At 45.6% G+C, this 26,845-nt stretch overlaps 1 long non-coding RNA gene and 1 other non-coding gene across 2 annotated transcripts in view; one reads left to right on the top strand and one right to left on the bottom strand.

Annotated features, from left to right (window-relative positions):
- Window positions 1-26,845, top strand: part of LOC124717337 — a 642,975-nt gene that overhangs the window by 24,186 nt on the left and 591,944 nt on the right. The window lies entirely within an intron of this gene.
- Window positions 15,594-15,668, bottom strand: Trnas-cga. Its single transcript has one exon. It is a non-coding gene; the product is annotated as a tRNA-Ser (tRNA).

The following is a 26,845-nucleotide window of genomic DNA, read 5'->3' as shown; positions in this document are numbered from 1 at the left end:
ATCCTCCAAGACCCTCGTCACAGCTTTCTGGACATCTTGGTTGTTTGAAAATGCTGTCCCTTGACCGCCGTTTTGACTCTTGGAAATAGAAAAAAGTCACACGGAGCGATATCTGGTGAATAAGGTGGCTGTGGTAGTACTGAAATTTGTTTTGAGGTTAAAAATTGCTGCACTGACAGAGCAGTATGGGATGGCGCATTATCGTGATGCAGAATCCAAATCTCAGCAATGTTGGCACGGACACGAAGAACTCTTTTACGAACTCTTTCTAAAATTTCTTTGTAGTAATATTGGTTAACTGTTTGTCCAAGAGGCACCCACACTTCATGAACAATTCCCTTGGAATCATAGAAGCACACAAGCATGCATTTCGCTTTTGACTTTGACATGCGAGCTTTTTTTGGTCTGGGTGATCCTTTTGAGCACCATTGCGAACTTTGTCCTTTTGTCTCTGGATCGCACTGAAAAAACCAACTTTCATCACCTGTGATAACACGGCTCAACAATTCTGGATTGATTTCCGTTTGCTCTAACAGATGGGCTGCCACCTTTTTCCGTGTTTCTCGCTTTGAGATTTTTGGGGACAATTTTTGTACAAATCTTTCTCATACCAAGATCTTCAGTTATTACTAGACGAACCGTTTCTCGATTGATGTTCAGTTCTTCTGCAATCATTTTCACAGATAATCTTCGATCAGATCGTACGAGTTCACGCAACCTGGCCAAGTTGACATCCGTCCGTGAGGTTGGTGGTCGTCCAATACGGTCTTCATCTTCAACATTCGTTCTGCTTTCACTAAACATTTTATGCGAACAAAAAACTTGAGCTCTTGACATAACCTCCTCTCCAAAAGCCTTCTGAAGCTTACTGTAAGTTGTCGTCGCGTTTTCACCCAATTTAACGCAAAAAGAAATTGTATACCGTTGCACAATATTATGCCGTTCCATTTCCGTGACAAGAGACACAAACAGGTGTTAAAGTATTACAGCACAACTCACGACTGAGCAGTTGCATCAATGTGCCGCTTGGACTAGAAGCAGCCTATAGACCAAGGTCAAAGATATTGTGCCTAGTGGCCGAGCGGTTCTAGGCGCTACAGTCAGGAACCGCGCGACCGCTACCGTCGCAGGTTCGAATCCTGCCTCGGGAATGGATGTGCGTGATGTACTTAGGTTAGTTAGGTTTAAGTAGTTCTAAGCTCTAGGGGACTGATGACCTCAGAAGTTAAGTCCCATAGAGCTCAGAGGCATATTGTGCCTACACAAGCCTGCAGGGTTGCCACATCTTGCAAAGAAAATCAGTCTCATTATTGTCGCACCTCGTATATAGGGTTAGTAGTAATGGTGGTAGTAGTAGTAGTAGTAGTAGTAGTAGATGTTGTTCTTACATGGCTGCAAGAGGAACACCACTCCTTGCAGACAGTCCTTGTCGGCAGTTATACACAAGCAAAGCGAGTAATTTTTTTAACAGTGTGGCTATGAGGAGATCCAAACACGATTGTCCCTTTCTGCCATTTCGTCACGTCCCAACGTCGACGCATCTCCCTGCTACCGTTCGATACAGCCGACCGCCACATACACACCGCTTCACCTCGAGGATTACGTCAACATTGAAGGGTGAAGTGACCGCCTGGAACCAGTCCTGCACCAAAGCGACCCATGCGCTCTTTTAAAAGGGTGACTAATAATTTCTAGGGTGGGGTCACGTCGGGCTCCTCCCAGCACACCCTGTGCAAGCGTGTAGCTGCTCTCGCCCCAGCCACTTGGGCGCTTACGTCACTGCCCATCATCCTCCCTGGCCAGCGCGGTGATACAGTGTGACGCTTTTCTCTCCCAGTGGCGCGGGAAGCGGATCTCGGCGGCGTTTCGTCAGCTCTCATTACGCTAACGAGCTAATGTGTATCGGGGGCCTGCGTGCCCTGCCGATCCCGTTCCGCAGTGAGGGTGCGCCAGAACTAATCTCCAACTCATTCACTATGTAATACGTGTTCGTGGAACAAGAGGCAGTTTGCTCCTTACAGTGTTAAATTTTTATTCGTTTCATTTTTTTTTTTCAAATTGTTACGACAGAATCACATGAGCAGGCCACAAGCGGTTTCGCTCAGCCAGTGATCATCTTCAGATTAAAACTTTTATCCTTTATGGACGTGGAATACTGCGACAGTGGTGAATAAAGGTTATCAGGAATAACTGCGACTAGTCGTCTTTTGGGTAGGTGGTGGAAATTCTAGGCGAGTGAAGGTGGGAATTTCTTGAGAAAATGTTGAAACAGGTTCGGAGCCATTTAGAAGGTTGGAGTAGTATCGTGCCAATTCCTGACAATATTCACAACGGGCGGGTACGAGTTCTCCGTTTGGTTTCCAGAACTGTAAATTTTGAGTGGTACGTTCACGGATCCTGTCTGCGAAAACCGAATCGCTGATTCCAACAAGGCTGCGCACAGCAAATTACGGAAATTTTTACCATATAGTCCTAAGATCCCGATCTCGGACAACACTGAAACTTTTCTTGCTGTGATCAACAGACATAATGGTTCAAAGATATTAGCTCACGGGCGATCCCTTAGAGAATCCCAGAAAAGAAATTTTTTTACCAATTTTTTGTATCAAAACTGAGCCCCGGATTCCAAGTCGGCTATGCACAGCAAATGGCTGAAATTTTTACGACATATTCCTAAGATCCCGATCTGGAACAACCTTGAAATTTTCTTGATTTGTTTATCTGTTTCCGAGATACAGAGGTTCAAAGTTATCTTACTTCTACAAGTAAAGTATGCATGTAAAATCGCGTGTGCGACGATATCTTAATAACAAATAACGACAGGAAATTTCTCAAATTTTAATAGTATATTCTCTAGGCATTTATCTAGAAATCCCATCTTTCCGTTTTAAAAAATCTTCATTCGTTCATGGGTTATACCCGGGAACCCCAAAAAAGGGTTTTACCGTTTTTCGTATAAAAACCAGGCCGCGAATTCCAAGATGGCTAAGCGCAGCAGATGGCTGATGTTTTTATGATTTATTCGTAAGATCTCGATCTCCGATATCTTGAAAACTTTCTTGCTGTCTTTATACGTTTCTGAGATACAGAGGTTCAAAGATATTACCTCATATATTACTTAGACAATAAAAAAAAGCGTTGTTTACCATTTATACTTATTAAAAGTGAGCCCGGTTTCCAAGGGGGCTACACACAGCAAGTGCGTCAACTTATTACTAACGTCCAGATCTCGAGTAATCTTGAAAATTTTCTTGGTATCTCTACTAGTTTCCGAAATACAGAGGTTGAAAATTACCTTACATATACGTTAAATATGCACGTAAATTTCGGTGTAAGGTGAAAACGTGGTTTATAAAGTGACGTAGCACGAAGAAATATGCTGTAAAGTGTCTCCATTATTATCAGAAGGGTTCTGGGAATCCTATGTTGCAGCACTGAAGCACATGCAAAATTTTTGTGCAAGTAATATCCTGTCTGAAGTGTAAAATTAGTTTTGCTTTATTTCAGTTTCACACAGCTAAACTGTTGTGTCCTGCCCACTCGTCTAATGTAGTGTGCCTAGGAAACCTGCTTTCTCAGATCTCTAGACAACAATTCAAGCACATCATATTAATGAATTTTTATTACAGTACGATAAAAGATAATACTGAACTTGGAGAATTTGCAGTGACGTGTCACAAGCAAATGGGGCCAGACAGATAAGAAATCTCCTCAGTATACAGGGTGTTGCAAAAAGCTACGGCCAAACTTTCAGGAAACATTCCTCACACACAAATAAAGAAAAGATGTTATGTGGACATGTGTCCGGAAACGCTTAATTTCCATGTTAGAGCTCGTTGTAGCTTCGTCAGTATGTACTGTACTTCCTCGATTCACCGCCAGTTGGCCCAGTTGAAGGAAGCTAATGTTGACTTCGGTGCTTGTGTTGACATGCGACTCATTGCTCTACAGTACTAGCATCAAGCACATCAGTACGTAGCATCAACAGATTAGTGTTGATCACGAACGTGGTTTTGCAGTCAGTGCAATGTTTACAAATGCGGAGTTGGCAGATGCCCATTTGATGTATGGATTAGCACGGGGCAATAGCCGTGGCGTGGTACGTTTATATCGAGACAGATATCCAGAACGAAGGTGACCCGACAGGAAGACGTTCGAAGCAATTGATCGGCTTCTTCTGGAGCACGGAACATTTCAGCCTATGACTCGCGACTGGGGAAATCTTCATTCGTTCATGGGTTATACCCGAGAACCCCAAAAAAGGGTTTTACCTGCAATGGACGAGGCAATTCTTCGTGCAGTTGACGATAACTCTAATGTCAGAGTCAGAGAAGTTGCTGCTGTACAAGGTAACGCTGACCACGTCACTGTATGGAGAGTGCTACGGGAGAACCAGAACTATCAGCAGCTGATTGGCCTCCACGGGTATACTTCTGCGAATGGTTCATCCAACAATGTGTCAATCCTCATTTCAGTGCAAATGTTCTCTTTACGGATGAGGCTTCTTTCCAACGTGATCAAATTGTAAATTTTCACAATCAACATGTGTGGGCTGACGAGAATCCGCACGCAATTGTGCAATCACGTCATCAACATCGATTTTCTGTGAACGTTTGGGCAGGCATTGTTGGTGATGTCGTGATTGGGCTCCATGTGCTTCCACCTACGCTCAATGGAGCGCGTTATCATGATTTCATACTGGATACTCTACCTGTGCTGCTAGAACACGTGCCTTTACAAGTACGACACAACATGTGGTTCATGCACGATGGAGCTCCTGCACATTTCAGTCGCAGTGTTCGTACGCTTCTCAACAACAGATTCGGTGACCGATGGATTGGTAGAGGCGGACCAATTCCATGGCCTCCACGCTCTCCTGACCTCAACCCTCTTGACTTTCATTTATGGGGGCATTTGAAAGCTCTTGTCCACGCAACCCCGGTACCAAATGTAGAGACTTCGTGCTCGTATTGTGGACGGCTGTGATACAATACGCCATTCTCCAGGGCTGCATCAACGCAACAGGGATTCCATGTGACGGAGGGTAGATGCATGTATCCTCGCTAACGGAGGGCATTTTGAACATTCCCTGTAACAAAGTGTTTGAAGTCACGCTGGTACGTTCTGTTGGTGTGTGTTTCCATTCCATGATTAATGTGATTTGAAGAGAAGTAATAAAATGAGCTCTAACATGGAAAGTAAGCGTTTCCGGACACATGTCCACATAACATATTTTCTTTTTTGTGTGTGAGGAATGTTTCTGTGGTGTCACCGCCAGACACCACACTTGCTCTGGTGGTAGCCTTTTAAATCGGCCGCGGTCCGCTAGTATACGACGGACCCGTGTGTCGCCACTGTCAGTAATTGCAGACCGAGCGCCGCCACACGGCAGGTCTAGAGAGACTTACTAGCACTCGCCCCAGTTGTACAGCCGACGTTGCTAGGAAAGGTTCACTGAGAATTACGCTCTCAATTGCCGAGACGATAGTTAGCATAGCCTTCAGCTAAGTCAATTGCTACGACCTAGCAAGGCGCCATTTATCCTTTGCTATGTATCTAAAGAAGCATGTACAGTAACAAGACCAATGTTCACCAATTGTGGATTAAAGTTAAGTAATCCTGCAGCTATGTACTTTTCTTTATAGCATTCATTACGTATCCTGTATCAGACCTCACGCCAGCCTGCGTGAGTTTAGGCGCGTGCCTTTCGGTTACCCGTCACTGTGGATTGGCTGTCTTGCCAGTCCACAACAGTTTCCTGAAAGTTTGGCCGTACCTTTTTGTAACACCCTGTATACAATTTCTAATACAAGTGAAACTACACAGTTCCTAAGTTGCTGCTGTAGAGCTCATAGAACAGCTAGTCTTCAACTGGACTGCGGCCAGGCGGTGCAGCGCTTATGTCCCCTTCGTCCAGGTGGCGCTACCATCGCGTTGTCATCCTAGAGAGGAATTGGTCAGCAAACTATTGGCTCACGCCATCTCACAGCCCTCTCTACTCTGATGTTCTTGATGGACGTGCCGGCACTTGACGTTACATTCCTTCCCCCAAAGTGATGCACCGTCGTCATATAAGGAGCTCAACAATGGTGGTGGCGGTGGTGGTGGTGGTGGTGGTGGTGGTGGTGGTGGTGGTGGCGGAGGGGAGGGGGGGGCAGGAGCGTGGACGCTTCGCTGGACCGGAATCTATGGCTGCAGGGGAAGTCAGGCTTCCAGCCATACCCCACCATCCCACCTTCTCTCTGGCGGAAACGTCTGCCGGAAAACAACCAGAAGGGTATGTAGAATGAAATTTTCACTCTACAGCGGAGTGTGCGCTGATATGAAACTTCGGGTACGTGTCCACCCTCTGAAGCCCATAACCAGACGTAGAAGGCGTCGGCTGCTACTGTGTGAGCGCGTCCAGTTCCATCGGTAGGACGAGAGTAGGTGGAGGAGGTGAAGACTCCATCTCCTTGAGGTCGTCCCGCGGTGTCGTGAAGACACCCCCTGGCGGCGGCTGTGGATGCGCTGTTCTCGGTATCCGCGAATCTGTGGGGAGAGATACAGAAGGACCACCGTGCTCATGACAGTGGAGAATTTGATTGTGATGTCGGCGCTACAATCCGTCTGGGCCTGAAATGAGGCCACGTCGACGAAGGATCTCGCCTCGTGCTTACCGTCTGCTGCCACTAAAAACCCTGAAAAACACAATATCATGCAGCACGAAGCGATAGTTGCGGCCTTCCTTCGGTGCCGGATGCTGCGGAGGATGGAGCAGTGCCGGATAGCGACGGTCGTGGAGCAATTCCGCCGGCGAAGGTCCATCTCGTGGATGCGAACGATAGGAGGTTGCAGTGCTTGACCCCTGGTATGTGCGGTGCGAAGTTTGGCCATCTCCTCTTGAAGATTCTGACAAAACGTTCCGCTTCGACGTTTGACTATGGATGGAACGGAAACCAGGAGAAAAACGATATCGGAACACAAAAAAGGCGAATATGCTCCTCTTTAAAGGACTTCTTCAGCAACTTGAAAATTTCTTCTAAAAATTTCGCACTTTTTGATGCTGAGAGGAGACAGTGGCAGTGGAAAAGAAACGAAAAGTAATAAATACTGCACAATAGTGGTCAGCAGTTGTGGTATGGAAAGAGCGAAGGAGACAATGACAGTGTGAGAGAAAGAGAGGGACACTGTAGCGGTGGGACATACTTGAAAGTGACAGTACAACGCTAGGAGGAGAGTGAAGGAGCCGGTGCCAGTGGGACAGGAACAAAGAGAAGGAGAATATGGAAGTGGGTGAGGTCTAGTGATAGAGAGAGAGAGAGAGAGAGAGAGAGAGGGGGGGGGGGAGAGGGAGAGACTCTGTGAAAATGACAATGAGGAAGAGAGAGATAGTGGTAGAGAGGAGAGAAACAGCATTAGTGGGAAGGAACGAATGAGGTAGCAGCAATAAAAGAGAACAAGCGGGAGATAGTGAGACATATACAATTGGAGAGACACAAGGAGATAAGGAGAATGAGTTCGGCTGAATGAATGAGTAAGAATGGGGAAGTGGGAGCGAATGGGTGATGGACTAGATGTGAGATGAATGTTAGAAAGAGCGTAAATATGTTCGCATGCCAAAATTCACGGGAAAATTTTTAAAGGTGCCGAGGAAGATACACTGAAGAGCCAAAGAAACTGGTACGCCTGCCTAATATCGCGAGCAAGCACAAGTGCCGCAACACGACGTGGCATGGACACGACTAATTTCTGAAGTAGTGCTGGAGGGAACTGACACCATGATTCCTGCAGGGCTGTCTATAAATCTGTAAGTGTACGAAGGGGTGGAGATCTCTTCTGAACAGCATTTTGCAAGGCATCCCAGATATGCTCAATAATGTTCATGTCTGAGGAGTTTGGTGGCCTGCGGAAGTGTTTAAACTCAGAAAAGTGGTCCTAGAGCCACTCTGTAGCAATTCCGGACGTGTGGGGGATGTCGCATGAGGTTGGTCATTGAACCCTCTGCTAGGCATTTTATTGTGAATAGCAGAGTAATCACGTAGATGTAGATGTCTCCACACCCGTGCACGTCCATCCGCTCGATATAATTTGAAACGAGACTCGTCCGACCAGGCAACGTGTTTCCAGTCATCAGTAGTGCAATGTCTGTGCTGACCGGCCCTGGCGAGACGCAAAGCTTTGTGTCGTGCAGTCATCAAGGGTACACGATTGGGCCTTCGGCTCCGAAAGTGCAAATCGATGTTGTTTCGTTGAATGGTTTGCACGCTGATACTTGTTAATGGCCCAGCACTGAAATCAGCAACAATTTGCGCAAGGGTTGCAGTTCTGTCACCAAGAACGATTCTCTTCAGTCGTCGTTGGTCCCGTTTTTGCACGATCTTTTTTCGGCTGCAGTAATGTCGGAGATACAATGTTTTACCGGTTTCCTGATATTCACGGTACACTCGTGAAATGGTCGTACAGGAAAATCCCCACTTCATCGCTACCTCGGAGATGCTGTGTCTCATCGCTCGTGCGCCCACTATGGCACCACGTCGAAACTCACTTAAATCTTGATAACCTGCCATTATAGGAGCAGTAATCGATGTAACAACTGTGCCAGGCACTTGTCTTATATAGGCGTTGCCGACCGCAGCGCCGTATTCTGCCTGTTTACATATTTCTTTGGCGCTTCAGTGTAGAATGAGGCAGCTGGAACACCCCTTTCAGGAGCATATTCGCATTTTTTATGCTCCGATAGAAGTATTTTTCCGCTGGTAGAGTTAGCAGTCAAGGAGTAATAAAATCCATAGTCTCTGCTATACCGCTGTAGATAACAAAGTTATGCATGTTAACCACATAGCAAAATACTCTCCTCTTTGTGTGCTACCAGTTGCAAAAATGTCGCATCGATATCTCGTTCGGTTTAGGATATATGAGAGATGCTATGAGTATTTCATTCTAGCACGAGTGCCGTTGGAATGAACATGCTAGCCTCGGGCATGGATGTGTGTGATGTCCTTAGGTTAGTTAGGTTTAAGTAGTTCTAAGTCTAGGGGACTGATGACCTCAGATGTTAAGCACCATAGTGCTCAGAGCCATTTGAACCATTTTTTGAACATGCTACACAAATTTCACTTTATCTAGATTGGGGAGATAGAGATCTCCTGCCAAGTCTAAAGAAAAAGTCAATACGTTAGCTGAATTTCATTCGCAGCAACATAAAGTGCAACATGCACAAAATGCAAAATCATGGCAACCTCTGTTTTTCATTGCAAACTTTCCGAATTTCGCGCAGTGTCATACTTGAATGCGAATCTCACGTTAAGTATGAGAATTATCGAAATTTTGGGTTCTTCATAGTGACTGTTTAGGACGTTCAAAATATTGGTATGTCTAAATATCTTCTGGCTACTTTCGGGAGTGACATGTAAAGCAGACGGTCAGTAGGATTGCATAATTGGTGTTGGGATATTAAACACATGTTTGACAGCCATTTTTCATGTTTTAAAGCCAAAAAACCAACTTAAAGGAAATTTTAGACATTTTTTCAAACGAGTCTGCAAGAATCCCGATCGTTCGATAGTTTACCTATCAGCTACTGCCCATGGATTGGAGTTATGTAGCCTTTGCGTGGTAGGTTTTTATTCGAATTTTCGTCAACGCTGCTTTTGTCGGCTAAACCAGTATCTACCATCGCAGAGTGAAGGGGCAGGCGACCTGAAACCTATCCAGGTGGTTGGACTAATTGTTTAAAGCAGGGCTTCCCAAACTTTTCAGCAGGTGGACCCCTTCTTCAGTCGAAAATCCATGGCGGACCCCTAGTCAGTCAAGAACACAGTAACTTCAAATTTCAGAGCGAAACCCATGGGAACTGAAAGCTTCTTAATGCAAGTTTTGTGTTCCCAACGATCCTCCCTCCTCCCCCCCTCCCCCCGAAGTAGTCTTTGGTTTAGAGATGAATGAAAACAACTTGAAGGTCAAACATCGACTTATGAAATAGGTAGTGCACTGACAAAGCAAGTTTAACATTTAATGATGACCAGCGAGCGTTGTGATTGGTCGACAAAGCTCGCTCCGCGCATGCGTAAAAGGTTTCAGCGCACCTACCGCCGTGAGCCGGCGCACAAACGACCTCCGTATTGTTGCGAAACAATCAGAGAAGCCGCATTCTCCGGCACTAAACTGTGTATGCGTTCTCACTTAGGAACCGCAAAGGCTGCTTGGGAATACGACCTGAAGTAAATGTACACATGTTTTTCACGCGAAAAAAGTGATTAATTTGATTTTCGCATTTTTATTCAATAATTTTACTCATTATTTTACACGATTTGGTGAAGGGTGGCCGCGGACCCCCTAGAAAGAGCCGGCGGACCCCTAAGGGGTCCGCGGACCACATGTTGGGAAGCCCTGGTTTAAAGCACACCGAGAGACCAACCCGCCCCGCCGCACTTTAGTGACGAAATACACGACTTTTTGAGACTCGACAAGTCTGTCGTTTCTACTTGAAGGAAGAAAAAAGACCGACGTTTTTAAAGTTATAGAGATTGGCCTTTTAGTTTTGTGAGTCCGCGCATTGCGAGCGCGCATGTCGTGTTTTGTTTCTTCTTCAGCGTCCTCCGTTTATCTGCAAGGACGCGCGCTTTCTCTCTCTCTCTCTCTCTCTCTCTCTCTCTCTCTCCCCCTCTGTCCCTCTCTCTCCCTCCCTCCAAGATGTCTGCCTTATCTGCAGCTAGCTATAGCAGTCGCCTCCAGTTTATTGTCGCCCATAAAAGCAGCGGCAGGCGTCTCCGCTGCGCGCGCTGATTTTCGTGATGGAGATTAGGCACGCTTGACGGCCGACTGATGTTTATTAATCAAGTCTCGGCTCATTTGCAGCGATATTAACTGACGCCCACTTTTAATGCGTCTTAATTCCGTTCCGCCATTACTGTTATGGTGCGAGACCGGAATGGCACAGGGTGGTCCTCAAGTCGGGACGCAGAGTCGTGAAATTTTGCGGCACGCTGCTCGTCCAATTTGCCCCCACCCCCAGTCTCGCACTGTTAACAAGGAGAGCAGGAACATGCTTCCGCTAAGCAGAATTTAGTACCTCTGTTGCCGCATTTGTGACGCGACGAATTAATGCAGTTTCATTGAAAGTGCAATGAGAAGCAATTGCCGAATCGTCCCTGTGCCTTCCTGTTAAAGTGGGTTAGTGTTTATCACCATTCGTGGAGCAAAAGTACCGTCGTGGCTCTGGCAGAACTTTATTGGACGACAAATAAGGGACTTCTGGTCCTGTTGTTTGTTAATTAAATCCCCGCTGATTTGCTGTGGTATTAAGAGACGGCGGCATTTTCTGACTGGCCTTTGTTCCTTCGTTATTCATATCGCAGTGACTAGGTGGAACAATAACACGTACTTAATTGAAAGGGGGTCTCTCCGGGTTTCTGCATATTCAATTACGAGTTTTGACAAACGACATTATAAGCTGCTGGCTTTACTAAGGAATTGTTTGTTGCGGGGAATTAGATGTTTAAATGTGTGTGAATTCCTAAGGGATCAAACTGCATAGGTCATCGGTCCCTAGACTTATACACTACTTAAACTAACTTATGCTAAGAACAACACACACACAGCCCGAGGGAGGACTCGAACCTCCGGCGGTAGGGGCCGTGCAGTCTGTGACAGGACGGGCGAATTAGAATGGTTCAAAATGGTTCAAATGACTCTAAGCCAGAACTACGACGATACTTAACATCTGAGGTCATCAGTTCCCTAGACTTGGAACTACTTAAACCTAACTAACCTAAGTATATCACCCACATCCATGCCCGAGGCAGGTCAAAATGTGTGTGAAATCTTATGAGACTTAACTGCTAAGGTCATCAGTCCCTAAGCTTACACACTACTTAACCTAAATTATCCTAAGGATAAACACACACACCCATGCCCGAGGGAGGACTCGAACCTCCGCCGGGACCAGCCGCACAGTCCATGACTGCAGCGCTCGGCTAATCCCGCGCGGCCCCGAGACAGGATTCGAACCTGCGACCGTAGCACCAGCGCGGTTCCGGAACTTCAGTATCAACTATTATCCCGATTAGTAAACTACTTGAAACCAAACTCATCGATTAGGTCGCCATCTGACTGAACTCAAATTCCGCACAGTGCCTACCTTAACAAGAAATACAGTACTGCTTCAACACGATACAGGTTTCAAGTTACTGGTTATCCGATGGAAAGACAAATCATTTCTATATTGTAGAATTAAAAAGGTACGTGAATAAACTAAAAATTAACAGAAATTTTATATTTTCATTTTTTTCTGCTCAGTTTGAAAGATAGCACATTTTTACTGAGGACAGAAAAATACAACGGCTAGTGTTCTTTCTGCTTTCACTTAAAGCTTTTACAGATATTAGGAAATGCCTTAAGTGAAAACAAATTGTTTCGTTTTTTAATGTCTCTCTTTTACCGAGGAATGTGTATCTGGCACTTTTTTAAAAAGAAAAACCACTTATTTCAACGATCACTACATTAAATTTATTTTTAAATATCTTACCAAATCCCATGATCTGCTGAATGCAACGAATATCGATTGAGAGTAAATCGAAGAAAGACGAAAGTAATGAGAAGTAGCGGAAATGAGAACAGCGAGAAACTTAACATCAGGATTGATGGTAACGAAGTAGATTAAGTTAAGGAATTCCAATGGTGGACGGAGCAAGGAGGACATCAAAAGCACATTAGCACTGGCAAAAAGGGCATTCCTGGCCAAGAGAAGTCTGCTAGTATCAAACATAGGCCGTAATTTGAGGAAGGAATTTCTGAGAACGTATGTTTGGAGCGCAGCATTGCGAGGTAGCGAAACATGGACTGTGGGAAAACCCGAACAGAAGAGAATCGAAGCATTTGAGGTGTGGTGCGACAGACGAATTTTGAAAATTGGGTGGACTGATGAGTTAAGGAATGAGGAGGTTGTGCACAGAATCGGAGAGGAAAGGAATATGTGGAAAACGTTGACAAGGAGGAGGGACAGGATGATTGGACACTTCTTAAGACATCAGGGGATGACTTCCATGGTACTAGAGGGAGCTGTAAAGGGCGAAAACTGTAGAGAAAGACAGAAATTGGAGCACTTCCAGCAAATAATTGAAGACTGCCATCCATCCTATTCACAGATGAGGGGCTACGTTTCCAGGGGTGGTATCGCCAATCTTCACGTAACCCACGTGTTGGCAACTAGGAATCCCCCCCGGTATGGTGGCAGCGAACCGGCAGCACTGGTACAGCCTCAGAGTATGGGCTGGGATTATTGGCGACCGCCTCGCGGCACCACTCATTCTGCCATAACGCTTCACAGGCGTACTTCTTAAGACATCTGTCTGTACTTCCTGCAGGTCGCGCTCCCTCCACTGCTAGAAGACGTGCCTTTGGTGGTACGAAGGGTAATGCGGCTGCTACGTGATGACGCTTCATCGCACTGCCGTCTTAAGAGTACAGCTAAAACACTATTACTGGCACAACATTCCGACTTGCCTGGTGTTGAAATCATTGAAACCTGCATTGTCAAAAATCTTTTACGTCCATCTTCAAGTGGTTGTGTCTCCCTTGGAACAGATTGTGAGGACCCCCCTCGTGCTAAGACTCCAGAAATGTCTAGCCGGTGAACCCGTAGATGGTAGTATAAGGGGCGTACAGTATAACTGGCCACGCTTTCCCACCCGAGTTTTGCGATAAATAAGCCATTCTGTCCTAGAACTGACTCAGTGACCGCCGTGTTGGAATTCTTCCTGCCTGTTATGTAGAGATGCTCTTGTAGTATTGAGCCGTGCTGTTGCTCGCATTCGTGCTGTTTGTAGGTTTCCGTCCTCTGTTGGAGGCCAGACCGTATCGTTAAGTTGACATGGATGCGGTAGTTTGTCTTCTTCTCGTGTTGACTGGCGCCACTTGGTTTCGAAAGCGTTGCCTGTCCGCTAGTGGCAGCAGCGGCGGTTATCGATATGAACTGTGGCCCTATCTTTGGGGCGACGTCGTGATGCTTCCCGCTCGAGTCAGTGGGCAGTTCGGTTGGGGACTCAGGAGGAGCCAGGTCTGTGCAGTGCGGGAAAACGCCGGGACTGCTGGCGGAACGCATGGACTGCTGGATCGAAGGCCTGTGCTCACGAGGGTGCACGATCTCGTCGTAAACCGGATCCTGAGAGTTTTAAGTTGAGTGCATTTGGATTCAAGTAGAGAAACCTCCACCATTGTGAGATCTTGCGGTTCTCCAGTGACTTGGGTTCGTGTTGCTGCTCATAGTGTTTTCGAGGCGAAGAGCAGCGAGTGGAGTGCTTGGGGAAGGCGGGTCTGATTAGCTTTCCTGGGCTCCTAATTAGTATTTACTACCTTCAGATTGTTACAAATGTTAAGTTCAAAAAATGGCTCTGAGCACTATGGGACTTAACATCTGAGGTCATCAGTCTCCTAGAACTTAGAACTACAGGGTTATTACAAATGATTGAAGCGATTTCACAGCTCTACAATAACTTTATTATTTGAGATATTTTCACAATGCTTTGCACACACATACAAAAACTCAAAAAGTTTTTTTAGGCATTCACAAATGTTCGATATGTGGCCCTTTAGTGATTCGGCAGACATCAAGCCGATAATCAAGTTCCTCCCACACTCGGCGCAATATGTCCCCATCAATGAGTTCGAAAGCATCGTTGATGCGAGCTCGCATTTCTGGCACGTTTCTTGGTAGAGTAGGTTTAAACACTGAATCTTTCACATAACCCCACAGAAAGAAATCGCATGGGGTTAAGTCGGGAGAGCGTGGAGGCCATGACACGAATTGCTGATCATGATCTCCACCACGACAGATCCATCGGTTTTCCAATCTCCTGTTTAAGAAATGCCGAACGTCATGATGGAAGTGCGGTGGAGCACCATCCTGTTGAAAGACAAAGTCGGCGCTGTCGGTGTTCAGTTGTGGCATGAGCCAATTTTCCAGCATGTCCAGATACACGTGTCCTGTAACGTTTTTTTCGCAGAAGAAAAAGGGGCCGTAAACTTTAAACCGTGAGATTGCACAAAACTTGTTAACTTTTGATGAATTGCGAATTTGCTGCACGAATGCGTGAGGATTCTCTACCACCCAGATTCGTACATTGTGTCTGTTCACTTCACCATTAAGAAAAAATGTGGCTTCATCACTGAAAACAAGTTTCGCACTGAACGCATCCTCTTCCGTGAGCTGTTGCAACCGCGCCGAAAATTCAGAGCGTTTGACTTTGTCATCGGGTGTCAGGGCTTGTAGCAATTGTAAACGGTAAGGCTTCTGCTTTAGCCTTTTCCGTAAGATTTTCCAAACCGTCGGCTGTGGTACGTTTAGCTCCCTGCTTGCTTTATTCGTCGACTTCCGCGGGCTACGCGTGAAACTTGCCCGCACGCGTTCAACCGTTTCTTCGCTCACTGCAGGCCGACCCGTTGGTTTCCCCTTACAGAGGCATCCAGAAGCTTTAAACTGCGCATACCATCGCCGAATGGAGTTAGCAGTTGGTGGATCTTTGTTGAACTTCGTCCTGAAGTTTCCAGAATGAGATTTTCACTCTGCAGCGGAGTGTGCGCTGATATGAAACTTCCTGGCAGATTAAAACTGTGTGCCCGACCGAGACTCGAACTCGGGACCTTTGCCTTTCGCGGGCAAGTGCTCTACCAACTGAGCTACCGAAGCACGACTCACGGCCGGTACTCACAGCTTCACTTCTGCCAGTACCTCGTCTCCTACCTTCCAAACTTTACAGAAGCTCTGTGGACGGAGTCCAGACAGCTGGTTCCAGCTTTGGCTTATTTTTACATCTTGCATTTGGTTTATTGGACGTCAGGTAGCCTCACCAAGATTATCGTTAGTCACTCGTTAGACTGCCACTAGTCTGAGTTGTGGTGTGAATGCAATTCTTGGCTGTCTTTCTCATTGCTCGCGAAAGTGTTTTTGGCCTGACCTACTCAGAGGCCGATTCCTGGAACACCGTCTGTGACTGGCCCTTGTGTTTTTTTTTATTTTGTTATTATTTTATTACCAAGTTACCATCATTTGTCTCACCTATTTGGTGATCAGTTGCTTGTTCTTTTGAGCTAACCTTTGTTATTATATTTGCTGTTTTATTGTATGTTGTTAAATTTTTTTAATAATTGCCATTCTTGGCGTTAAAGGTCTTCAGCTGTGACTGTGGTTACTTGCCTTAAAATTCTAATTGCGACCACATTGGCTTGCTTTCAAGACATTATTTGCTATGTCTGTATTTTATGTATATTTGTTAAATTTTTTAAATAATTGCCATTCTTGGCGTTTAAGCCCTTCAGCCGTGAAACAATTCTTAATTTATTGCCATTAAGGCCTTCAGCCATGAACCTGGTTACTTGTTTTAAATTCCTAATTTGGTCATTCTATTTCAGCAATGAGCTTCAAGATCTTTGGTGATTTGTCTTTTAATAATGGTAATTGTAAGGTACAACAAGTTTAAATAATTCTTAATTTATTCCCATTAAGGCCTTGAGCCGTGAAACAATTCTTAAATTATTGCCATTATTTTAATTTGTTGTTGATTTAAAATAAATTGTGTGTGATTAAAAGAAAAGCCAACCAATAGTGTCTGATTATGGGCCCGTGCACAATCGTAACCGAATCCTGCCTTCCTTGACTGCTAGGTTTCATGCATATTCGAGGCTTGCCGCCCACTGTAAAACAGGATAGGTGGCGATTTTGTGACAGTTCTGACGACAGTGTACAATGGTGGAGACATAAGTTCATTCCAGGAAACTGTCCAGCCCATATTGTAGAATAAAGAGACCCTGAGCAGCGTCCAAAGTTTGACCCAACGACATCGACAATTGGGATTGCAATGGGCAAGGGGTAGTCGAAACTTATCGTAAATCAATGGAAAGGTGTCGTCAGGCCGGTTGAATCGCGTTTCTTGCTACTCCAGGCTGGCAGTCGAGGCCGGATGCGCCGTCATTCTGGCGAAGGACTTCTGGAAATACGCATCGTGCTACAAACACAGCGTATCACGTTGTGGGAGACATTCACCAGGACTTCCATGGGACTTACGATAGTAATGGAAGGCAGTGCATCATCTGTGGGCTACTTGAGCATTACTGCGGGTAACCTGCAACTGTTCACACAGAATAACAGTCTGTGTCATAAGATACTACAATATTTTGAGAAGCTGGATACTGAACTCATGTTGATATCTCGGCTACAGATTGGCCTGATCTGAACCTGGTGGAACACACAAGCGACGCAACGGGGCGCAAAATCAGCTTCCACAAACCACCAGCATTTAATATATGGCAATTACATGATCTGGGCGTTGGCACCCAACGGTTTGTCGAATCCATGTCGGGCAGATCCACTGCTGTATTCAATTCCAGTCGTGGAGCAACACGCAAGTGGTCATACTGATATGGCTCATCAGCGCATATAAAATATTTTAACCTAATGTTTGAGTTTAATCTGGTCCCAGAAGAGGTTCGGGTCCTCCCTCGGGCATGGGTGTGTGTATTTGACCTTCGGATAATTTAAGTTAAGTAGTGTGTAAGTTCAGGGACTGATGACCTTAGCAGTTAAGTCCCATAAGATTTCACACACATTTAGTTTAATCACTTTTTTTTCCTTTATTGCATGCCGATTCTCCCCAAAGGTGGCGGGCTGGCAGCAGCTTAGTATGCCGCTCTTCAGCCTTGTTTTAAAAAGGTGAAGATAATATATAATAAAAACAGGCGATAAAATCGGAGACTTAAATGGTAACATGGCGAAAAACTCGTGGACCTTAAAACATAGAATAAAAGGATGATGTTCCTAATAAAATACATATGAAGCAGACAGGTAAAATAATACACAGACAATTAAAACACGGCGACAGTCTGGTTTCTGTTCACAAAAGACATAAAATTCACACCCAGCGGCAGCATGGTTTCTGTTCGCAACACTTGGAAAGACGAAACAACACTGAACATTCACTGGAACACTGCACTAAAAGGTTGGCGAATATGACATATCACAGCCTAGAGCAGGTGTGGGGAAACTGGACAGATGATGGGAAAATAAAAAAGTGGGGAAGGAGAAGAAAAGCGAAGGGGAGAGGGGGGAAAGGAGCCAATGTAGGATGAGGACCCATAAGAGGGGCGGGGGTACTGGGCAGACGCTACAGGGAGTGGGGAAGGCAAAGGAGGGGAATACAAAAGGACTCAGGGGGGAGAAGGGAGGTAGGGAGAGGTTAGGCAGGGAGAAAAACAGGATGGAAGGGGGCAAGAGGGAGCCCAGCGAAAGGACAGAGGAAAGGAGGGGGGGGTGAGGATCAGAGTTGATAGGAGGGAAAGAGGGCATCATCTGGGAGGGGGAGTTGATGGAAGCCACCTTGGGAAAGGAGATGAAGGGTGTAGAGTTGGAGGGTAGGGGGGACACATCAGTGAAGACGTGGCACGGGGCGGGGACGGGAGAGGAGAGGAGCAACCAGGGGGTGAGGGGGATCAAGGCGGCGGGAGGTGTAGAGTATGCGGAGATGTTCGAGGAATAGGAGCAGATGGGGGAAAGGAATGAGGTCATACTCCGCGTGCGGGACGGGAGGCGTATACGAAAGGCGAGGCGGAGTGCATGATGCTCAAGGATATGGAAGGACTTACAGAATTTGGGGGTGGGGGGGGGCAGAGATCCAGGCAGGACTGGCATGGCAGAGGATGGGACAGATTAAGGATTTGTGGGTGTGGAGGATGGTAGAGGGGTGCAACCCCCATGTCCGGCCAGAGAGGAGTTTGTGGAGTCAGAGGCTGTTGTGGGCTTTGGATTGGATGGAGCGGAGATGAGGGATCCAGGTGAGGTGACGGTCAATGGTGAGGCCAAGGTAGGTGAGGGTGGGGGAGAGGCGGACAGGACGGGCGCAGACGGTAAGGGAGAAATCCAGGAGTCGGAAGGAGCGGGTGGTACGACTGACGATGATTGCCTGGGTCTTGGAATTGATTTTCAGGAGCCACTGGTTACGCCATGTGGCAAATAGGTCAAGGTGATTCTGGAGAAGGTGTTGGGACTGTTGGAGGTTAGGAGCGAGGGCGAGGAATGCGGTCTCATCAGCATACTGGAAGAGGTGTACTGGAGGGGGGGGGGGGGTGTTTAATCACTCAACGCCTCTGTTATATATAGTTTGCTGATAGTTTTACCTAGTATTGAGTGCCTCACATATTTACTTCGTTTACGTTTTACACATGACTAGTATTTTCTTGTTCCTTCTCTGTTCATTTCATAGGCTGCATTAACTAGATAATGTGGGTCATGCACTGTTACGGAATTTTATCATTCTTTTCTTGCAACGGAGTGCCGCAGGATATGAGGGGCCCTCTGGCGGTCACGTTTCTCCAACCACTTCTCGCCTCTGCGTAGTTCTGGCATTAGCGATAACAGAGGGTGCTGATTATATGCAGCACTATGTTTTTTTTCATTGTGGCTTCTTTAGCGATTTGTTTTATGGTTTTTAATATTATCCTGTGCACTATCAAAGGTGTTTATTACTTATGTCATTATCTAGACTATTGGCACTTGAGCATACGTCAACTACTGTCTCTTAACTCTTCCTCTTTTTAACAACCTGACTTTTGTCGTGTTCTATTTTATCACCTTTTATTACTGTAATGCCTTTTATACGTTATAAGCTCATTACAGACTTCAGCTATTGTATCCCCCTTTATTTTACACAGTTCAGTTGATTATTGAAAACTAGTGTATGCCTACATTAGTGACATCTGGTGAACTTACAACACAAACATCTTGTGGCTACTGTACGGCAGCTTGTTTTGAACAGTAGTGCTACTGACAACGTGACTCGTGCATATGATGTTATTCATATATATTTGACGACGATGGTGCTGATTTTGCATTTATCACTTGACAATGCCACTGTGGCTGCAGTACATTAGGACTTTGTTTTCATAAAACAGGTATGTCTCTTCATACTGAAAGCGTACAAATGCATATATTTATCAGTAGTACTTTTCATTGTGGTATATTTATTGTTTTTAAGCTATAGACAATCTGCGAGTGTATTTACGTTTCTTCCCATTTTTTGTTGCAAATCTGATGAGGGTCATTATAGGCCGAAACTGGTAATCTGTTAACAAAAAGTTTGTAACCATAGACGTAAATTAAAGGAAACTAATAATATTAATTTGTTTTTACCTCAGTCAATAGCTCATTGTTGTAGCACAAAGCAGTTCACAAATAGCTGTTGAGAAGCAATCGCCCCAAAATTTGAGAAGTATCTGTTTCATGGAATTTATTTAAGAACTGTAATAAGAACAAACTCTCACAAGTTTGATAAAGTCATAATTTCCAGAATATAAAACTGAAATGAGTAGGACAGCTGTACCAGTTACCAAATCACTGCGATGTCGCGTGACGAGGGCCTCCCATCGGGTAGACCATTCGCTGGGTGCAAGTCTTCCGATTTGACGCCACTTCGGCGACTTGCACGTCGACGGAAATGAAATGATTAGGACAACATAACACCCAGTCCTTGAGTGAAGAAAATCTCCGACGCATCAGGAAATCGAACCCGGGCCCTTAGGATTGATATTCTGTCATGCTGACCACGCAGCTACTGGGGGCGGACACCAAATCACAGATTTCGGCACTTTTTGGTGTCAATTCTCTAGGAATTCCATTGATGTCAGCACTTTTTGGTGTCATCATGCCAGAAATTGCACCGATTTTAACACATTCCATTGTCAGCGTTTTTGGTCCAGAGGCAACCGTCTTTTTTATATTCAAGGTCCACAATCTCCACTCCCCTGTTTTGCTCTCGGCAAATTACGAAACGTCAACATCATCACATCATATGCATTTGCCAGATTCACTGCCAGTCCTGCCAGTTTACCAGCTTTTTGGCCAATTTTATGTCCCATTCTGCCAATTTTATAGCCAATTTGCCAATTTACAGGATTGCCATCCTTCCAATTTTGCCAATTTTAGAGTCAATTTTACCAATTACTGATTTGGCATCCTACCAAATTGCCAGTTCCTGCCAAGCTGCCAATTTCCAGTTTTGGAACTTACCAATTTTACAGACAGTTGTACCTATTTCGGCATCCTACCATTTTCTCAGCTGTACAGCCAGTACTATCAATTTCCTACCAGTTAGCCGATTGTGCTACCTACACTACTAATTTCCTGATATGGGGCCACTGGACTAACACTTTCTTCCATTTCACAAAATATGCTTTAACATCCTTAATTCACACTTTCAAACTGTCTTATCTCCCAATACCTGCTAGTCATTTTTTTAACTCTGGTGCTAATGATCTTCTTCTACAGCATACACACATCGAATGAGGAAACTCATATAATTGGAGTAATAATAAAATTAATATGTTATTTATAAAAAATACCCACACCCTGATCCTCTGACGACAGAGCACAGGTCTAGAATGGCGAGCATGTTGCCCAGAAGGAGCAGGGTCCCAAGACAATTTACTGGGAGCAAGAAGACATCGACATTTTGCAATTGGCTGAGAGCAACATGGCAGAGGGGAGGTCAGTGACCTTGAATATAGGACACACAATTGCCTCAGCGCTGAAAATGGTGACGCTGGAATGTATAGACATCGCCAGTTCCTGCAGTACTGACACCAAAAAGTGCTGTCGTCAATGCTATTCCTGGAACTTTGACACCAAAAGGTGCTGACATCAGCAGTTTGGGCCAGAACTGCTTCTGATCTCCTACTGAAGAGTGCACTCACAATTGTCAGTATTTTAGTACAATTCTAAAGACTTGTCTGCAAACCTTGGCTATACAAACTTGTAAAGGAAATGCTGTTTCTTTCAGGTGCTTCCACCTGTTTAGATTTATGTGTCTGTATGTTTCATAGTTTCCTTCTTCTATTTGTGAATTCGAGAGCTATATAGGATTTGTTGGTGGTAGTAGACAGGTCAACCCGTTCCTGTGCGCCTTTAGCTGTTCAGAATGTTATAGCAGGTATGCTGCGAGCTCATCCTTGCAGGTAGATCCTCACACAACCAACTGAAAAATATCCAGTGGTAATGCAACCTGTAATTTCTGGAAGTCGTTGCTATTTTCGAAACTCTTAATTTTCATGTTACTTTGTTCTCAGAAAGTCAGCTGCGAAATTCAGAAATTGATACAGGATCTTATCAAAAGTATGCAGACATTTGTTAGTGAACATTAATATGGTGTGTGTCTACCCGTCGCCTATATGACGGTTTCACCTCTGCTAGTGACACTTTAAGTGCGGTATCTGGATGTCTTAAAGGAATGGCAGCCCACTCTTCCTCAATAGAAGAAACCAGAGAAGGTGGCGATGTTGGTTGCTAGACTCTGGAGCGAAGTGGACGTTCTGGCTCATCCCAAAGATATCCATTGAGTTAAGGGTGGGACTGTGCGCAGGGCAGTCCATTTTAGGAACGTTGTTGTCCACAAGCCACTGTTTCACAAATGATGCTTTATGACAGGGTATATTGTCACGCTGATACAATCAACGCTTCCGAATTGTTTCTCTACTTTACGCAGTTTACAATGCCGTAAAATATATTTATTAAGCCCAGTAAGGGAACCAGAACTTAACCACGAAAAACGCTCCAGTACCGTAACACCACCGGCCGCTCTTCATTGTCTATCAGTGTGCAGTTGGCACGTTACGTTATGCAGACTTTCGTCCAACCCAAAGCCTTCGATCGGATTTCCACAGGATATAGCGTGACTTACCACATCAAATCATCCATTACCAGTCATTCACTGACCTGTGGTGCCGCTCTGTACATCCCCTCAAGCATTGATTACCATGAGGTCTGCCAGTTCTTAGTAGACTCTTGGTTGTTCCATTGTTCCTTCTCGTTTCCACTACACAATCACACCATCAAAAGCGGATGTGGGCAGCCTTAGAAGGGTTGAAGTGTGGCTGATGGATGTATAACTCAGATGCATCCAATGACTTGTCCAAGTTCAAGGTCAACGAGCTCTTATGCCTGACCCAATATGATTTTAGTGAATCTCTACTGAGGACAGTACCCTCCTTTTTTACACTGGCGGGCCCGCTTCTCGTGACATCTGGCGATCAAATCCGCAATACATAGGACTGTCCGGATGATTTTGATAAGACAGTGTACGAGGTCTGTCCAAAAAATTTGGGAACGTTGCCTACAAAATTTTTCTAGCCTTTTACTTATTGTGCATGGTCTTCGACCGAGCGAGGAGGCGCAGTGGTTAGCACTCTGGACTCGGATTCGGGAGGACGACGGTTAAATCCCGCGTCCGGCCACCCTGATTTAGGTTTTTCGTGATTTCCCTAAATCGCTCCAGGCAAATGCCGGGATGGTTCCTTTGAAAGGGCACGGCCGACTTCCTTCCCCGTCCTTCCCTATGAGACCGATGACCTCGCTGTCTGGTCTCCTCCCGCAAACAACTCCAACCGTGGTCTTCGGCGAAATAATCTCCTCCACAGTTGATACACCACTCCCAACGCAGTTTCCACTTCAGGAAGCAGCCTTGGAACGCCTCTTGCTGGATAGCGCGAAGTGCCGTCTGCTAATTTTATTTTATCTCGTCCAGCGTCGCAAATCTTCATTCTTTCGCGGAGTTTTCAACTTTGGAAATAAGGAGCCCAGTCTGGAGAGTACGCAGCAGACTGATTTCGTTTTTTTGTGCAGTAGTCGCACACCAACAGGGATGTCCGCAGCTCGTGATCTAGTGGCTAGCGTTGGTGTCTCTGGACCACGGGGTCCCGGGTTCGATTCCCGGCTGGGTTGGGGATTTTATCTGCCTGGGGACTGGGTGTTTCTGTTGTCCTCATCATTTCATTATCATCACCATCATCATTCGTGACAGTGGCTAGATTGAAGTGCGTAAAAATTGGGTTGTGTAAAAATTGGGGCTTCGTACGGGCGCTGATGGCTGCGCAGCTGAGCGCCCCACAAACTAGCATCATCATCACCAACACGGATGGACGTGCGCGTGCGTTGTCGTGATTCAAGAGCCATAAATTGTCTCGCCACATTTTAGGCCGTTTCCTCCTCACATTGTTTCGCAGGCGTCGGAATATTTCCCGATAGTACCACTGATTAACAGTTTGTCCCTGTGGCACAAATTAATGATGAAGTAATCGTTCAAAGTCAAAGAAAACTATCAGCATGCCTTTGACATCTGATCTGGCCTGACGAGCTTTTCTTGGTCTTGGAGAACCCTTCGCGGCCCATTGTGAAGATTGAACCTTGGTCTCAACATTATAACCGTAGACCCATGTCTTATCGCCAGTTATGATTCTGTTGATTAGGAAATGAGACGCTTAAAGTAGTAAATGAGTTTTGCTATTTGGGGAGCAAAATAACTGATGATGGTGGAAGTAGGGAGGATATAAAATATAGATTGGCAATGGCAAGCAAAGCGTTTCTGAAGAAGAGAAATTTGTTAACATCGAGTATAGATTTAAGTGTCAGGAAGTCTTTTCTGAAAATATTTGTATGGAGTGTAGCCATGTATGGAAGTGAAACGTGGACGATAAATAGTTTGGACAAGAAGAGAATAGAAGCTTTCGAAATGTGGTGCTACAGAAGAATGCTGAAGATTAGATGGGTAGATCACATAACTAATGAGGAAGTATTGAATAGAACTGAAGAGAAGAGAAATTTGTGGCACAACTTGACTAGAAGAAGGGATCGGTTGGTAGGGCATATTCTGAGGCATCACGGGATCACCAATTTAGTATTGGAGGGCAGCGTAGAGGGTAAGAATCGTAGAGAGAGACCAAGAGATGAATACACTAAACAGATTCGGAAGGATGTAGGTTGCAGTATGTACTGGGAGATGAAGAAGCTTGCACACAATAGAGTAACATGGAGAGCTGTATCGAACCAGACTGAAGACCACACACACAGACACACACACACACACACACACACACACACACAAGGAACATATCGTCCTCATTTGCGCGATTCGAAAGCTCTTCACAGAGTGCGACGCGAAGGTCTTTCGGGTCTCATGAACAGCGGGACGAACATGGCGACAACACCATGCGTTCCAAGATGCTGTTAGGATTTCATGATATGATCCAACTGAATTGTTGCATTGTTGTGCAATGGCTTGGACAGTAAGTCTGCGATGGGTATGCACAATTTCGTTGATGTTCTTGACATGAGTGTCGTCGGTAGACGTCGAAGGGCGTCCTAAGCGAGGGTAATCTTTAGTTTCCGTCCGGCAATTTTTGAACTTTGTGAACCATTCGTAACACCGAGTACAGCTTAAGCATTCATCAGCGTAGGCTTCTTGCATCATTTGGTGTGTCTCTGTAAAGGTTTTTTGAGTTTCACGGAAAATTTTAATGCAGACGCTTTGTTCCTCTTGGTCTGCCATCTCGAAATTCGCAAAATATTCGACACAACGTTCTAAATACAGCACTGGAAAACACCTAACAGACAGTACAACAATGTAACTTGCGGCAGGTACACATTAAACAACAGGCGTCTGCAGCGATGCCAACCGCATTTCACTCCAACACACCGTTGGCGCGAAATTACGGATGTTGGGGAATGTTTGGAGCAGACCTCGTATACAGGGTGAAAAGTATTTAAACTGACAAACTCTGGGAGGTTGTAGGGGACATGAAAACAAATAATTTTCCCTAGTGTCAGTTTTTCCTATGAGGATTATTTAAACCGATGGAGGCCGTATTACGCTCTTCAGTTGTTAGAGGCTTTATCCCGAGCTTCAGTTGTTAGAGGGCGTATTACACTCTTCAGTTGTAGGCAACTGCTGTCCACCAATGTAGTAGTGTACTGTCTCTGTTTACTAATGGAGCGATACACCTGGAGTGAGTACACTGATATGGTTGGTGCGTACTACGAGCTGCACAGCGGGTTTATCAACAACAATATCCTAATCGCCATATTCCGCATCATACGACCTTTGCTGCTGTGTACCAACGTCTGCGTGAGCCCGGGTCATTTAGCAGATTACCTGGACAGGGACGCCGTCGCACGGTAAGAGCGCTGCAATGTGAGGAAGCTGTCTTGAAGTGTGTGGAGCGGGATCCTTCAATCAGTACTCATGCAATTGCACGTAACATTGGGACGAATCAGACGAATGTAAGAACAGTCCTTCGAGAGCAATTGTTACGTCCATTTCACTTACAGCGTGTCCACAACCTGAAACCAGTTGATTGTCCACCCAGAGCACAGTTTTCGCAGTGGTACCTGGAACAGGGTGAAATGCATCCTACATTTCCATCCTCTGTGTTGTTTACCGATGAAGCAACGTTGGGGCGTCTTCAACATGCACAATTCGCGTGTCTGGAGTGAGGATAACCCACATGCCACAGTTACTAGCGCTCATCAAGTGCGGTTCTTCGTTAATGTGTGGGTCGGTGTTGTTCGGGGCCGTATCTGCTACCTAGGCCATTAAATATTATTGCCAGAGCATTGCCAGAATTGCTGGAAGACGTCCCGCTCAAAATGGCTCTGAGCACTATGGGACTTAACATCTATGGTCATCAGTCCCCTAGAACTTAGAACTACTTAAACCTAACTAACCTAAGGACAGGACACAACACCCAGTCATCACGAGGCAGAGAAAATCCCTGACCCCGCCGGGAATCGAACCCGGGAACCCGGGTGTGGGAAGCGAGGACGCTACCGCACGACCGCGAGCTGCGGACGACGTCCCGCTCCCTACAAGACAACGCATGTGGTTCCAACATGACGGGGCGCCGGCACATTTCAGTAGTCGTGTGCGTCGATTCCTGGACCGACAGTTCCCAGAAACGTGGGAGGTGGTCCTGTACCGTGGCCTGCTCGATCCCCAGATATGTCCCATCTGGACTTTTTTGTGTGGGGAGAGATGCGCAACCTTGTTTACGC

The sequence above is a fragment of the Schistocerca piceifrons genome, chromosome 9, assembly GCF_021461385.2.
Source record: "Schistocerca piceifrons isolate TAMUIC-IGC-003096 chromosome 9, iqSchPice1.1, whole genome shotgun sequence".
Taxonomy (NCBI): domain Eukaryota; kingdom Metazoa; phylum Arthropoda; class Insecta; order Orthoptera; family Acrididae; genus Schistocerca; species Schistocerca piceifrons.
Note: the sequence above shows the minus strand (reverse complement) of the source record. Positions and strands in the feature narration are given on the sequence as shown.